Source organism: Schistocerca gregaria, chromosome 3 (assembly GCF_023897955.1).
Source record: "Schistocerca gregaria isolate iqSchGreg1 chromosome 3, iqSchGreg1.2, whole genome shotgun sequence".
NCBI lineage: Eukaryota > Metazoa > Arthropoda > Insecta > Orthoptera > Acrididae > Schistocerca > Schistocerca gregaria.
In genome coordinates, this window is record NC_064922.1 from 448992635 (window position 1) to 449009074 (window position 16440).

Sequence of the window (16440 nt, forward strand, 5' to 3'; positions counted from 1 at the left end):
CAACAGCGGTAGTGGCGTCTCGATTCCTTCTTGTATTAATGGTGCCTCTGAGTTGCTAGTATTGTTTGTCTGCGAGTGGCAGCAGCAAAAAAATTGTTCAAATGGCTCTGAGCACTATGGGACTTAACTTCTGAGGTCATCAGTCCCATAGATCTTAGAACTACTTAAACCTAACTGACCTAAGGACATCACATACATCCATTCCCGAGGCAGGATTCGAACCTGCGACCGTAGCGTGGCAGCAGAGGCGGTTATCGATAGCCAGTACTGTAATACTATCTCTGGTGTCACGGCTAGTCTTCCAGGTCGTCGTGTGTGTCAGGCAGTGCAGCTGTGGGCGGAGCAGCGAGGACAGGCCGGGGCCGCTGGCAGCGTGCAGACACGTCGGACCGAGGAGCTGTAGTCGACGACCGAACCCAGGACGTTTGAAGTCGAGTGAACCGTGTACAGGACTGAAACCTCCACTATTTGAGATCTCACTGTTGTTTGCATGTTGCTGCTCCCAGGGTCGGTGAAACCAGCTGCAACAAGTGGAGTCTGTCTGGTTGCCGGACCACCTTCTACTCCTTGATGTTAGTTTGGGTTTAGTATTATTCTTATAAGTGCAACCAGCGGCATTTTCTGCCTTGTGGCCGCCAAACGAAAACTCCTGAAAAAGCGGACCTATGCCGAACGAGATTAACGCTAGAAACAAAGAAAGTTGTAGTGGTGTCTGATCGGAATCCCTTTATATACACATCAAAAAAAAGTTTTGCATCAACTCGGTTCCGAGAGTTCCGGAACCTGTACAGAAAATTGGAATAGAGATCAACATAAACATCATTTCCTCCCTTTTTATTGCTCATGAAGACAACACAATGCATTTTGTACTATCACACAGCGAGACTTTCAGAGGTGATGGTCCAGATTGCTGGAAATACCCAGTAGCACGTCCTCCTGCGTTGATGCTTGGCTGTATTCGTCGTGGCATACTATCCACAAGTTCATCAAGGCACTCTTGGTCTAGATTGTCCCACTCCTCAACGGCGATTCGGCGTAGATCCCTCAGAGTGGTTGGTGGGTCACGTCGTCCATAAACAGCCTTTTTCAATCTGTCCCAGGCATGTTCGATACGGCTCATGGGACATGCTGGCCATTCTAGTCGAGCAACGTCATGAAGGAAGTCATTCACAAGATGTGCACGATGGGGCTCGAATTGTCGTCCATGAAGACGAATGCCTCGTCAATATGCTACCGATATGGTTGCACTATCGGTCGTAGGATGGCATTCACGTATGGTTCAGCCGTTACGGCGCCTTCCGTGACCACCAGCGACGTACGTCGGCCCCGCATAATGGATCGCGCCATGGACGTCGGGAGTGAAGTTGCGCATCATGCAGCCTATTGCGCACAATTTGAGTCATAACACGATGTGCTGTGGCTGCACCAAAAGCATTATTCAACATAGTGGCTTTGCTGTCAGGGTTCCTCTGAGCCATAATCCGTAAGCAGCGACCACCCATTTCAGTAGTAGCTTTTGAGCTGCCCTAGCGAGGCATGTCATCGACAGTTCCTGTCGATCTGTATCTCCTTCATGTCCGAAAAACATCGCTTTGAAAATTACAGCAGTAACAGCCCCAGGTCTCAAAAATGAAGCCTTTTTAACCTAGGTTTCGGCCACTTCTAAGAGTGCCTTCATCAGAGATCGATCTCCGTCTAATAGGCGCTGCTCATGCATGGTTGTTTCTATCTTTGGGTCGGTTTAGTGACATCTCTGTACTGTCAAAGAGACTGTGACTGTGATACAATATCCACAGTCAACGTCTGTCTTCAGGAGTTCTCGGAACCGGGGTGATGCAAAACTTTTTTGATGTGTGTAGTATGTGTCAGTGCTCAAGGTCAATATTTTGAGCACTTGACATGACAAGAATTTAAAAATAAATACCAACCTTCGAACCGTACCTGAGTTCCGCATTTGCTTATATTTCATGAAGCAGGGCGGACGTCTGTGAGATCTCTTCTCGTTGACAGTGCGACAGTGATTACCATCGATGTTTACCTTATCACTTTCGATCAATTAGCACCCACATTAAGTCGCTGAAGATCCCTTGGAAAGCTCTTTCAAGTTCCGCAAACAAAATCCTACAGTTCTATCAAAAGAAAGGCAGTAGCTGCCACCGTTAAAATATAACTTGCACATGCAGGAAACTTTGTCACTTTGTCCGGTATAACTTACATGAGCGAAAATGGCAGCCTATACATTTAGCCGTCGTTGATGTATTTTGCGGGGCTGTACTCTGTACATTCTGGGATTTTATTATTGATGAACTATACAAAATTGTTATTTTATTCCAAGCAGGTAAAATAATTATTTCTTATGTCTCTCTTTTTATTTCTTTTTCGTCTTCACTCACGAGGAGACCACACGGCAATCGGATTTTTGTAATTCTTTATATGTATGATGCGTGAAGATCAGAACTCAAATACCAGTGACCAAAGCATTAGACGCCACTCTCAAAAATTCTCGAGAAAATGAAGTTTGAAGTTTCCTAAAATACTTGAGTATCAAAGTATGGTCAGCTCTCCACTAGACTAAGTGATCCTGTGGAAAAACGCTTCGCTGCCATCTGTAGGGCCTTCGTTCGATTTCCGGTTGATGCACATTTTTTTAACAAAGGTGTATTTCCGTGAAGCGTAAAATACGTAGAGATAGAAAACAGCAGTAGCGCTCGAGAATGGTAATCGCTGCTTCGAGTTTTGTTTTGGACATTTGTTCTTTTTATTTACGTGGTTTAAACATAGAATTCATCAAATACGTGCAAATTAACACATACCTAATTATTTTTTCTGAAAAGTGCACCATTTCTTGTTTCTAAATGCATATCGCCTACAAAATCCAGCTTTCAATGTAAATTCTTGAACTCTGATCTTTTATAATAAATTGTTTATAACGATTGTTTAAATTGAAAAAAGCAGTACAAATTAATTTTTTCGTCTTTATGTATTTTATACTTCCCGGAGCGATGCTCGCAGAATATGTACCTCACTTCAAATATTTGCATTGGCCAGGAGTCGAGAACTGACGCCGCAAACCCCCCCCCCCCCCCCATCCACCTCCACATACAGACACATGGCGAGCGAGCATTCTGCCACACTACCTATCGTAAAATCGACCTAATTTTAAGATGTTAAAATATTCTGAAAAACTTAAGTCGATTTTCTCAATACTTTTTGAGAGTTGCATGGATCTGCTTTGGTCGGTTGATATTTGAGTTCTGATCTTCACGTACTATAAATACAAAAAATGTGAAAATCGTGTGGTCTCCTTGAAGGTGAATTTATTGTTTCCCAGTTTACATGCTGCCAATTTCTAACACACATGGATCATTCTTCATGTGCAAGGATACAGAACTCGATGCGCATCCGCAACGTATATCATATGACAGAGAGCAACAGGAAAACGTTCGTATTTCAGTGCAGTTTCCTAACGCTCTGTATCATATGATATACGGTGCGGATGCACATCGAGTCCTGCGTGCTTCTGCCTGAAGACTACGACATGTGATAGCGTGTACAGTCGAAAACAATAAACACAGTTGAGAGAATAAGAAAAATAAACGAAAAGAGGGGGAACAGAAAGCATTTATTTTCCTCCTTGAAGTTCTTAATAATTGGTACACCAAGCATCTTCCATCATTACGAAAGGTACAAGATTACACAGACTCGTAGTTTACTGCAGAAACTTTGTTACGCTATTCAGCACTGTGCTATATCAGTCGACACCTTTCAATGAATTTTTTTCTCCCGTTATGTGGATGATTGAGTTTATGGGATATAAAATGCTAATCAAACACTATGTCCAATGTAGTAAGTAGATTACCAATTCACACCGGAAACATCAACTGCCGATAAGATACACTGTCAACATAGTATACAGAAATATTTTGGGTGGAAACTATTCCTCTCTTCCCTCTGCCTCACCACCCTTCTCGTAGCTACACACTGCCAGGACTTGTCCAATAACGACAGTCTGACAGCCAGATCGGGACGTGTATTATCCAACAACTCCCTTTTTTTAATAAAACGGCGGAGAAGTTCGTTGTATTTAGCTAACGTCACTGTCTTTTGTTACTGTGTGCAGCAGTCTTGAGAAATTAGTGGCTGATGGGAAAATTCCCAGCTTACTGTAACCAACTTTGAGTAGTGGTGATCACAAAATTGTACTTGGTACGTGTTACAGTTCATACAAGGGAACTACTTTCGGAGGTCCGTGGTCTCCCGAAATGTGTATTTATCTAGGGAAAAAAAACTGACCAGTACGAATCTGTTGTCGGGCTTAAAACAAATGTACAACGCAACAATAAGATAAGTCTTCGCACTCTGCAGTTTTATGACCAATGTTAGAAATTAATTTCACGATAGGTTATTTAGTCTACCTTCCTATTCCACGGAGATACACTGACGGAAGAGGAAAATGGACTGCTAGTGTCTTCCGAGTGAGGGAGAGTCAGTCAGGCCGGTCGGGCTGGCCGAGCGGTTCTAGGCGCTACAGTCTGGAACCGCGCGACCGCTACGGTCGCAGGTTCGAATCCTGCCTCGGGATGGATGTGTATGATGTCCTTAGGATAGTTAGGTTTAAGTAGTTCTAAATTCTAGGGGGCTGATGACCTTAGCATTTAAGTCCCATAGTTCTCAGAGCCATTTTAACCATTTTTAGTCAGTCAGGACTTATTCTCAATGACGCATCCTGTTTTCCTTCTTAGAGTTCGAGAGGATATTGACGAAATTCTACCTTTCATGTACAATAGTCAGTTAGAAAGTAATGCCTCTGAATTTTCTATGTGAATCCTTAAAGCGTTTAAAATAAAACAAACGTTATTAACATACTGCATCCTATTCTTCATGTCTACATTTTTATTTCTCAACATAATCACCATGGCGACGAACACATTTCTCCCACCGAGAGACCAGTTTGTTGATACCGTCACTGTAGAGTGTATGCTTTACTGACGAAGCCACTATTTCACTTGCTTGCACCGCTTCATCTCTATCAAAGTGAAATCCTCGAAGGTGATCTTTGAGTTTGAAAACAGATAAAAATCTGGTTCGGCAATGTCAACACTGTATGGAGGATGATCTGTGACTGAACTCAAGGCGTCGGACTGTCGTGTGTGGCGTGGCATTGTCATGCTGAAGGAGGTGCTCCATGTGTAGGCGAGCTCTTCGAGTTCGTAACTCGATGACAGCACGCTGTTTCTCACGAAACGACATAGTAGCAATACACACCGCCATGCTACACGCTACAATTCAACAGACCCTTGAACGAGGACTTACAGTTTAACGTGGTCTTCTAACACCCTTGCAACTCGGCATTACTCACGTTGCAAATGACTTCTGGCTGTGAATGAAGTGGTACGCGATTGATAAAAATTCTATGGGTAACCGGTTATCGGAGACCTCTGCATCCGTAATCTGGCACTTAATCGTTATAGAAGCCTTTTATGGAGTTGAAATGTTGTTCGTAATAAGTGGTATCCTCAGTGATAGGGAATTACGTGTTTAATTCAGTTCAGGTCAGAAAACGACCGTTTCGAAAGTGTTTCCTAGGATTTATGTAATACCAGAGACCTATAAATATAGGCTCAATCCTCAGGATCGGTTTAAGGTCTAAGCGACACAAATCGCTGAATCTCTGCTTGGAGCGCCAAGGTTAGAAGGCCGTCCAAGTACAAGATTTATATGCAGTCCCTATTAGCAGCGAAAATTGACACGGATGAAGGCGTGGGAGGGAAAAGGGGGCGGGGGAGACGTCAAATTATATCACTTGTCTGTATAAATTGTTTTCGACCCGATCCTGCACAATACAACATAAAAATATATGTAACCAGTATCAGATATTTTCTACGGTAGTAGTTTGAGGGCGGAGGGGCTTACGGAGGTTCAGGGCACTCTCTTGTCCGTGGGGTGGGAAACTTACCCAAAAGGTGGAAGAATCACCAATGATCAACGGCATGAGGATGCAGAAAGTAATGTAAACCACTTCATTAAAGACATGTGCAGTGTATTCACGGGACATGTGGCCTGTAATTGAAAGAACTGTCATCATAATCTTTCCTTTAGTAAACTAAATCCGGAATAGTCCCTCATTCGGATCTCTGTGAGGGGACTGCCAAGGGGGAGGTTACCATGAGAAAAATATTGAATAATAAATGGAAGGATAACGTTCTACGAGTCGGGGCGTGGAATGTCAGAATCTTGAACGTGTAGGGAAACTAGAAAATCTGTAAAGGGAAATGCAAAGGCTCAATCTAGATATAGTAGGGGTAAGTGAAGTGAAGTGGAAAGAAGACGAGCATTTCTGGTCAGATGAGTATAGTGTAATATCAACAGCAGAAGAAAATGGTATAGGATTCGTTATTAATAGGAAGGTAGGTCAGAGAGTGTGTCACTGTGAACAGTTCAGTGATAAGGTTGTTCTTATCAGAATCGACAGCATAGCAACACCGTCAACGATAGTTCAGGTATACATGCTGACGTCGCAAGCTGAAGATTAAGAGATAGAGAAAGTGTATTAGGATACTGAAAGGGTAATACATTATGTAAAAGGATATGAAAATCTAATAGTCATCGGAGACTGGAATGCAGTTGTAGGGGAGGGGGTATAAGAAAAGGTTACAGTAGAATATGGGCATGGAACAAGGAATGAGAGAGGAGAAAGACTAATTGAGTTCTGTAACAAGTTTCAGCTAGTAATAGCGAATAGTCTGCTCAAGAATCACAAGAGGAGGAGGTGTGCTTGGAAAAGGCCGGGTGATACGGGAAGGTTTCAGTTAGATTACAGCATGGTCAGAGATTCCGAAATCAGATACTGGATTGTAAGACGTGCCCAGGAGCAGACATGGACTCAGTTCACAATATAGTACTGATGAAGAGTGGACTGAAGTTTAAGACATTAGTCAGGAAGAGTCAATACGCAAGGAAGTGGGATACGGAAGTACTAAGGAATGACGAGATGCGCTTGAAGTTCTCTAAGGCTATAAATACAGCAATATGAAATAGCTCAGTAGACAGTAGAGTTGAAGAGGAATGGACATTCTTAAAAAGGGGCGATAACAGAAGTTGGGATACTCAGAAACAGTGAAATACAACTCGAAGAGGAATTAAACAAATAGGAAGTGCAGGGAAGCTAAGACAATATGGCTGCAGGAAAAATGTGAAGACATTAGAAAAGAAATGATTGAAGGAAAGACAGACTCAGCATACAGGAGAGCCCAAACATCCTTCGGTAACATTAAAAGCAAGGGTGATAATAGTAAGAGTGCAACGGGAATTCCATTGTTAAATGCAGAGGAGAGAGAGAATAGGTGGAAACAACACATTGAAAGCCTGTATGAGGAGGAAAATTTGTCTGATGTGATAGAAGAAGAAACAGGAGTCGACTTAGACAAGATAGGGGATCCAGAAATAGATTCAGAATTTAAAAGAGCTTTGGAGGACTTAAGATCAAATAAGGTAGAAGGGATGGATAACATTCCACCAGAATTTCTAAAATCATTGGGGGGAAGTGGCTACAAAACAACTATTCACGTTGATGTAGGGATCTGGCGACATGCCATCTGACTTTCAGGAAAGCATCATCTACAGAATTCCTAAGTCGGCAAGAGCTGACAAATGCGATAATTAGCGCACAATCAGCTTAGCAGCTCATGCATCCAAATTGCTTACAAGAATAACATACAGAAGAATGGAAAAAAATTGAGGATGCGTCAGATGACTATCAGTTTGGCTTCAGGAAAGGTAAAGGCACGGGAGAGGCAATTCTGACATTGCGGTTAGTAATGGAAGCAAGACTAAAGAAAAATCAAGACACGTTCACGGGATTTGTCGATCTGGAAAAAGCGTTCGACAATGTAATATGGTATAAGATGTTTGAAATTCTGAGAAAAATAGGGGTAAGTGGATTACCAAGAAAGAAGTGCTCGGATTAAAAAGGAGGTAAGACAAGGATGTAGTCTTCCGCCCCTGCTGTTCAATCTGTACATCGAGGAAGCAATGATGAAAATAAAAGGTTCAGGAATGGAATTAAAATTCAAGGTGAAAGGATATCAGTGATACGATTCGCTGATGACATTACTATCCTGAGTGAAAGTGAAGAAAAATTACATGATCTGCTGCAAGTATTGAACAGCCTAATGAGTAAAGAGTATGGACTGGGAGTAAATCGAAGAACGGCGAAGGTAATTAGAAATCGTAAAAATAAGAAAGCGAGAAACCTAACATCAGGATTTATGGTCACGAAGTAGATGAAGTTAACGAATTCTGCTAACTAGGCAGTAAAATAACCAATAACGAACGGACCAAGGAGAACATCAAAATCAGACTAGCAATGGCAAAAAGGGCATTCCTGGCCAAGAGGAGTCTACTTATATCAAATATCGGCCTTAATTTGAGGAAGACATTTCTGATAATGTACATCCGGAGTACGGCATTGTACGGTAGTGAAACATGGACACATGGACTGTGGGAAAACCGGAACAGAAGAGAATCGAAGCATCTTAGATGTGGTGCTACAGGCGACAAAAAAAAAAAAAAAAAAAAAAAAAGAAACAAGGATCGATGATTACTGGTCAACGAATCCGTTGATAGACGCACCGATATTTAGCGAAACGATGTCCCGCAACCGATTCAGAAAAAATATTATCATTTTTACATTTTTCCGACTACAACAATAAACTGGATAATGCTGACCGGCTTTTCGAAGTACAATTCGTAACTGATTATTTTTCAATACAGTTTAAATAAATGTTTAATCTAAGTCAAAACATTTCAATTGATGAAAGAACAATACCGTGGCGTGGACAGTTAAATTTTAAAGTTAACAATCCGTCAAAAATTACTAAATATGGCATACTCATTCGGATGCTGTGTGATTCTAGTACGCGATACATTTCCACATTCAAGATATATTCCGGCGCTGGACAACCTTTAGCAAAAACAGTGATGGAACTGTTGACACCTTCTTATAGAAAGTGGCATGGATAATTGTTATACCAGTGTAGAACTTGCAGAGAAGTTTCTTGAAAAGAAAATTCGAGTTTGTGGAACGATACGGCAAAAGAGATGATTTCCGAAAAAACTTAACACGCAAAAGTCAATGGGTTTGAAGCTTGTCATAAACGGAAAGGTGACAAGTGTCCGGCGACAAGACAAATCATCCGAATTAGCGCTGCCAGCGCCAAGCGAATACATTTGTACGAAACGTGTGGATGGCAAAGTGTTAAAACGGCTGCAGCGTTGGAGATAGTCCAACAAACTCCTGGCATTCTTGAGCGTGAAAGACCGTCGAATGTAAGCCGTTGTTCACTATTCCGTGATCATATCGGCGATGCTTGGACAGCGTCTCTACCTAAACAATTCTGCATTTGTTACGCACTGTATTGTACCCTGGCAGAACAGATTGAACATGTGATAAAAATGTAAGTAATTTGTTTCTAGGTTGTTTTATGTTGTAAGTTTTGGTGTCTGTGTATCACAGGTTCTCACTGTTGTGAAGGTGTTTTCATAAAAACAAAGGTAATTTGGCAACAAACCGATTAAATCATAATTGCGATACTGAAATGTCGCATAGTACTATTGGCCTGGATATTTCAAGCGGTGGGTTCAGCCGCCTGTCAGTAAGGATATTCTTCCTGCGCACATTTTAGCCCCTTGCCTGAGAATAGGGGAGAGTTGCGTTGTACGTAAAGTTGTACCGCATGGATGCGTGTATAGTTCAGTATTATATTCGTGTTGTATGATGAGAAAGAGGAAGATTGACGATTGACGAATCACCAACAACACTGTCACGTATCCTCGCTTCATGAGACACTGCAGAGAAGATTGGAATTTAACCGACGATGTTGGCGGAAAATCTGGTGGTCATCACTCTGCGCCACCACCTCTCTTCCTCTTGCCGGCGAAGTGCTGGCAGTGAAAATTAAGTCCATCATCCGGGTTCGAGTCGAGAACAACAGCACGGGCGTGCGTTAGCGACTGTTCATTTAGTTATTTTTTTACATACTTATGGAAAGGACTAGCGTCCAAAACCCGAAGCCTGGCCACAGTATCCCCCTCACAACCACCGAACGTGGAGGACATGGGAAACAACTGAAGTGTAAGTCATTTTTAAATATTTTTAATTTTCTTGTTGATTTTTTATTTTATTTGCTTTTTTGCTATTATTATAAAATTTTAGGGATCTTACATCACCTATGTAGAAGCAAAAACAAAAGACTGAAAAAATAAATAAATACTTCGATAAACGCAACGCGCATTTATGGCGCGCCCTCCCTTCCGGTGAGGTTGAGAGATAGAATCGATCATAGGTGGCTGAATATCAGGCAATGCCCGAGGGGGGACTTGGTTCCCTCAGTTCACGGTATGCCCCAACTAACTGGTATTGTAACGGAGGCACTCGGAACGTAGTTGGCAAATAAAAGTCGGTAACGAGGCGTGCGTTCGAGCGATGCATGGGCTGTTTGTACATACACTACTGGCCATTAAAATTGCTACACCACGAAGATGACGTGCTACAGACACGAAATTTAACCAACAGGAAGACGATACTGTGATTACAAATGATTAGCTTTTCAGAGCATTCACACAAGGTTGGTGCCGGTGGCGACACCTACAACGTGCTGACATGAGGAAAGTTTCCAACCGATTTCTCCTACACAAACAGTAGTTGACCGGCGTTGCCTGATGAAACGTTGTCGTGATGTCTCCTGTAAGGAGGAGAAATCACGTTTCCGACTTTGATAAAGGTCGGACTGTAGCCTATCGCGATTGCGGTTTATCGTATCGCGACATTGCTGCTCGTGTTGGTCGAGATCCAATGACTGTTAGCGGAATATGGAATCGGTGGTTTCAGGAGGGTAATACGGAATGCCATGCTGGATCCCAACGGCCTCGTATGACTAGCAGTCGAGATGACAGGCATCTTAACCCCATGGCTGTAACGGATCGTGGAGCCACGTCTCTATCCCTGAATCAACAGAAGGGGACGTTTGCAAGACAACAACCATCTGCACGAACAGTTCGACGACCTTTGCAGCAGCACGGACTATCAGCTCAGTGACCATAGCTGCGAGCTGCGGTTACCCTTGACGCTGCATCACAGATCAGGAGCGCATGCGATGGTGTACTCAACGACGAACCTGGGTGCACGAATGGCAAAACGTCATTTTATCGGATGAATCCAGGTTTTCTTTACAGCATAATGATGGTCGCATGCGTGTTTGGCGACATAGCGGTGAACGCACATTGGAAGCGTGTATTCGTCATCGCCATACTGACGTATCACCCATCGTGATGGTATGGGGTGCCATTGGTTACACGTCTCGATCACCTCTTGTTCGCATTGACGTCACCTTGAACAGAGGACGTTACACTTCAGATTTGTTGCGACCTGTGGCTGTACCATTCATTCGATCCCAACGAAACCCTACATTTCATCAGGATAATGAACGACCTCAAGTTGCAGGTCCTGTACGGGCCTTTCTGGATACAGAAAATGTTCGACTGCTGCCCTGGCTAGCACATTATCCACATCTCTCACCAATTGGAAACATCTGGTCAATGGTCGCCGAGCAACTGGCTCGTCACAATACGTCAGTCACTACCCTTGATGAACTGTGGTATCGTGTTGAAGCTGCATGGGCAGCTGTACCTGTACACACCATCCAAGCTCTGTTTGACTCAATGCCCAGGCATATCAAGGCCGTTATTACCGCCAGAGGCGGTTGTTGTGGGTACTGATTTCTCAGGATCTATGCACCCAAATTGATTGAAAATGTAATCACATGTCAGTTCTAATATAGTATATTTGTCCATTGAATACCCGTTTGTCACCTGCATTTCTTCTTTGTGTAGCAATTTTAATGGCCAGTAGTGTAGTTCCAGAAGTCTAGAAGGGATTTTGTTCCCTCACGAAAAAGGTAACTGGCTGTCCACTCCTTTACCTACATGATGACATGATATTTGGCGGTGGTAAAATATGTGTACTCCAGGTATAGAAATATATGCGGGTCGATCGCATCAGTTGGCACTCACACGTAACAGACCGTCTTGATGCACGAATTGCCAAAAGTCTTGTGAAGAGGCGCAGGTCAGGCGGTGGTCTTTACTGTAGAGTTGCTGTCAAGAGGGGAATCTGACAAACCGATATTGCACAATCGCTGTTTTGTTGTAAATTTCCTGTGTGATACCACATCGCCCAAACGTGGGTAGGGAGGAAGGGCTGGTGGATGGTATTCAACACGTACACCACCAGTATGTTACAGGGAAAGCACAATAGAAGGATGCAAATATCCTCCGTCCTGGTCGAACGTGTGTCTGGGAGGCCAGAGTGTGCGCAACTGTTGTCGACCAAGAAGGCCGAAATGTGAGGTGAGGCGTGATTTGGCCCAAAGGCGAAGCTGGTGAGGTAGACGCAGGCAGTAGGATCTTAAGCAAACTGCCTGTCAGGGAAGTGCTCCACCGGTCCTTTGTTTCCCCACTGTACTCATACACAAGGCCAAAGCACACATCTAGATGTCGGCAAATCCGAGGCACCATTTCATGGCGGGCACGATAAGAGACTCATGTTGTTGTTGTGGTCTTTAAACATGGAGCCAGACATAAGATAATACCCTAGGTCCGCCTAAAGATCGCACCCAATAGCCATCGGCAGAGGGATCACCTGTGTGATATGGATCAATTTTGATGCCGCATAACGACTAAGAACGTCAACGTGTTGAAGGGTCTCCAGAAGTTTTGGCATACTTCATTGTGGATGATGTGTAACAGGCAACGGAATTTCGTCGTTGCTGTGCATCTGACGCTGGGGGGTAAAGGTAACGCCCAGGTACCGGAAATTGCACATTAGTGACGGGGTTGCCACCTCATCTTTCTGGAGGCCTTATCCAACGTACAGTGCAGAAGATTTGGCCATGTTCATCGCATTGCCTGCAGCAGCCCCATAACACGTGATCAGTTCGAGGATTGCTCGAATCTCAGAGCTGGAGTGGATGGGAAGTAGTAGGTCATCAGCACATTCCCGGCAACGAAAGGTGTGTTTGCGAAGGCAATAGCATATAGGGGGTAGAGATCGAGCACCGTTGCCGAATTGAGTGGCGGATGAGTACCTGCCTTGCCAAACGCTGGTTGACTTGGACTCGAGAACTTGCACCACTGTAAGGACGCTGGAGGACGCCGATGAGGGGAGGTGGGATGTCCTTGCAAGCTGCCACCGAAAACAGGAAATGGTGGCGCACTTTATCGAAGGTGCTATCGAAATCCATAGTGACGGCCGCTGCACGTATTCCCAGTTTAGTAGCGGCATTCGCCTGTGGCAGTATGTATGTCAACCTGTCCCCTAGGCGGCGTTTGTTCTGGGCAAGGGATTTGAGGAGTATCGATGAGAGGTGCATTACCTGAAAAAGGGAGAAGATCTTGTAATGTTCATTGAGCAGGATGAGCAGTAGATATTTTTTGACCGTCGAACCACGGGATGGTTTGTGGATTGGCGTTGCCCTCAACAGAGGCACGCCAGACTGTTTGGTCAGATGTCATGAATTTCTTGAACAAATCGTCCACTGCAATGCCATGAGCTTCAAAAAGGCTCAGTAAAACTTATTCGGCAGGCTGTCACTGTCGAGCGATCTGCTAATTGCAACCTCATAGAGTGTGTCGTCGACTTCATCTCATGTGACTCCCATTGGTAAGGTATCTGTCTCCAAGTGGGTGAGGGTTCACATGACATATTGGAAGATGGAGTCATCATCCTCTTTCCTGTAATTGTGCCAATGTGCTCGACGAAATTGTAAATGATGTCCTTCTCATTGATAATCCACAGTCATGTGGCTTGACCACTGTGTCAATGACCTGTCTACTATGCCGTCGTTCGTCAGACTAATGTGATGCATGGATGGAATTCCCAATCCCACGTGGTCATGGTGTCGAGTCTGTATCACCACCCCCTAAAATGTGTGGCACGTCTGCACAATAATCCTTGCCTTAGTTCTGTGCCATTCCATCTGGTTTTCTGGAGTTTATGGTGGGCATACAGATCTTGGAGGGTGACACATTAGAAGTTGATGGTGTTTTGATGCCATTCATCCAATTCCTTTCCATATCTCAGTAATGTCCTCCGGATCTCTGGCTTGGTGCAGTCCACCCACCACATCAGCATTGAGCAGTATCTGGGAAGGCATCGCTCACAGGCTGCTCATGTCTTGGTGACTAGATGTAAGAGCAGTGGTCACAAGAAGGCAGTGCCAATGTAAGACCTTACGAGACATATCCTGCTAGATGGCTTGCAGAATGGCCAGATCAGTCGCCATGTTGGATTTCCCATGTTTCGCAGAGCAAGAGATGGCACACCACTAAAGTAGTTCCTGGCAGATAGTATAGTGGAGAGCCTGATCTTTTGCATGCAGAAAGCTGTTAAAATCACTCCTGGCAGGCAGTGTTCATATCGCCCTAAAAACAGGGGGCGGTGACTTCAGAACAAAACTGGATCCTTTCATGTCATTGAGAGGTGCCCAATGGGGCATAAACATTAATAAATTTCATCCCCATGGCAGTGAGAGCCATGCACCTAGCTGATGGAAGGAAGGTGACAGGAATTCCTTTGAGGAAGTAGATTGCCACTCCATGGTATATGGGATCACCTGTAGAGGCATGCTAGACTTCCTGCAGGAGGGAAATATTTTGATATCAGAAGTCCAGAACATTTCCCATGTAAGACGAGTTTTCACCTGTGAACTGATATTGCTGGTATTGATTGTTGCTGCCTTGGAGGCAGACACTGGTGTATCGTCCATATGGTCCTCTGAAGATGGAGTAGTGGTTCATGATATGGTATCGAGAGAGTAAATTAACCCATTAAATACGTCAGTGTCTTCACGTTGCTGGGTCCCCCTGCGGGTCCGGGGTAAGAATAGGCCTGCGGTATTCCTGCCTGACGTAAGAGGCGACTAAAAGGAGTCTCAACTGTTTTGGCCTTTAATGTGATGGTCCCCATTGGGGTTTGACCTCCATTTTTCCAAATTCAACAGAAGTACGAGCCTTTTGGGGAAGGACACCTTACATGGTGCACCATCAGTCCTCTGTGCCCTAAGACCTTGGCACTCTTTATTGTCTTGGTGTCGTAACTACACCTTCCATCCCTTATTTTGGGCATACACCCCAGATGGATTGTGTAAGTTAGATCATTAGTGCGTCACCATCTCCACCCACGATCACTATGGACTACCCATGGCACCCAAAATCCAGCACGGTAGCCAGCCAGTTGTGGTGGGGTCGTCATGTACCCTCTAGGTTGTAGCCCCCTGACAACACAGGGATCGTACTGCCGATGCCTGAGCTGACACCTCCCCACGTAAGCCAAGGAGTAGATGCCCGTCTCTCTGGGCCATCGGGACTCCCGGCAACGGCCATCCTGCCAGGTGGCCTTTGCTGTGGCTGGGTGGCGCCCGTGGGGAGAGCCCCTGGTCGGAGTGGGTGGCATCGGGGCAGATGCCCCGCAATGATGCGGGTGAAATCTCACTCTGGTGATCGCCCGACTGCCAATGTCTCTAAGCGTGGTAAGGTGGAATTTAACGCTGTGACATATAGCCCGAAATCGTTCCCTTCCCTAGCCACACCATGGGAGGAACGTAGGGCTGCAGACTGACAGGAGTCGTATTCACCGCGATACCTTGTGTGCAGCAGAACTGATTGGGATTCGTTTTTGGAAACTGCCTCTTTTCTTCGTGCACAATCTCGAAGATAAGTTTGGGGAGGTGGCGTCTCTTTCCAAAATGAGGTGCGGGGCCATTCTGATACAAGCAGCTTCATCTGCGCAGTCCCGGGTTATTACTCGCCTGTGAGAAGCTCGGTGACATCCCCGTTACCGTCACTCCTCATAAGTCTTTAAATTTGGTCCAAGGGATTATTTTTCATAAAGATCTTCTGCTCCAGTCTGATGATGAGCTACGGGAGAACCTGGCACGACGAGGTGTGCACTTTGTCCGTCGTGTCTTTAGGGGGCACAAGGATAATGGGGTCACTACCGGTGCCTTCATCCTGACCTTTGAGGGCGACTGCTTGCCTGAGAAGGTCAAGGTCATGATCTACTGGTGCGATGTCAAGCCCTATGTCCCGCCCCCTATGCGATGCTTCCAGTGCTGGAAATTTGGACACATGTCCTCCAGGTGCACTGCCTGCCCCACGTGTCGTGATTGTGGACGACCTTCGCATCCTAATGCTCCATATGCTCCGCCTCCCTCCTGCGTTAACTGTGGGGAGCATCATTCTCCCTGCTCGCCAGACTGTGCAGTCTACCAAAGAGAGCGGAAGATACAAGAAATTAAGACCCTGGACCGTTTAACTTACCAAGAGGTGAAGAAGAAGCTAGATCGACTCAACCCCACACTTATGTTGAGGAGATGCTACAGTCAC

General features: G+C 44.8%; 1 protein-coding gene across 1 annotated transcript in view; it reads left to right on the forward strand.

Moving 5' to 3' along the window:
• Window positions 1–16440, forward strand: part of LOC126354248 (metabotropic glutamate receptor 4-like) — a 769434-nt gene that overhangs the window by 691671 nt on the left and 61323 nt on the right. The gene's annotated exons all lie outside the window — the stretch shown is intronic.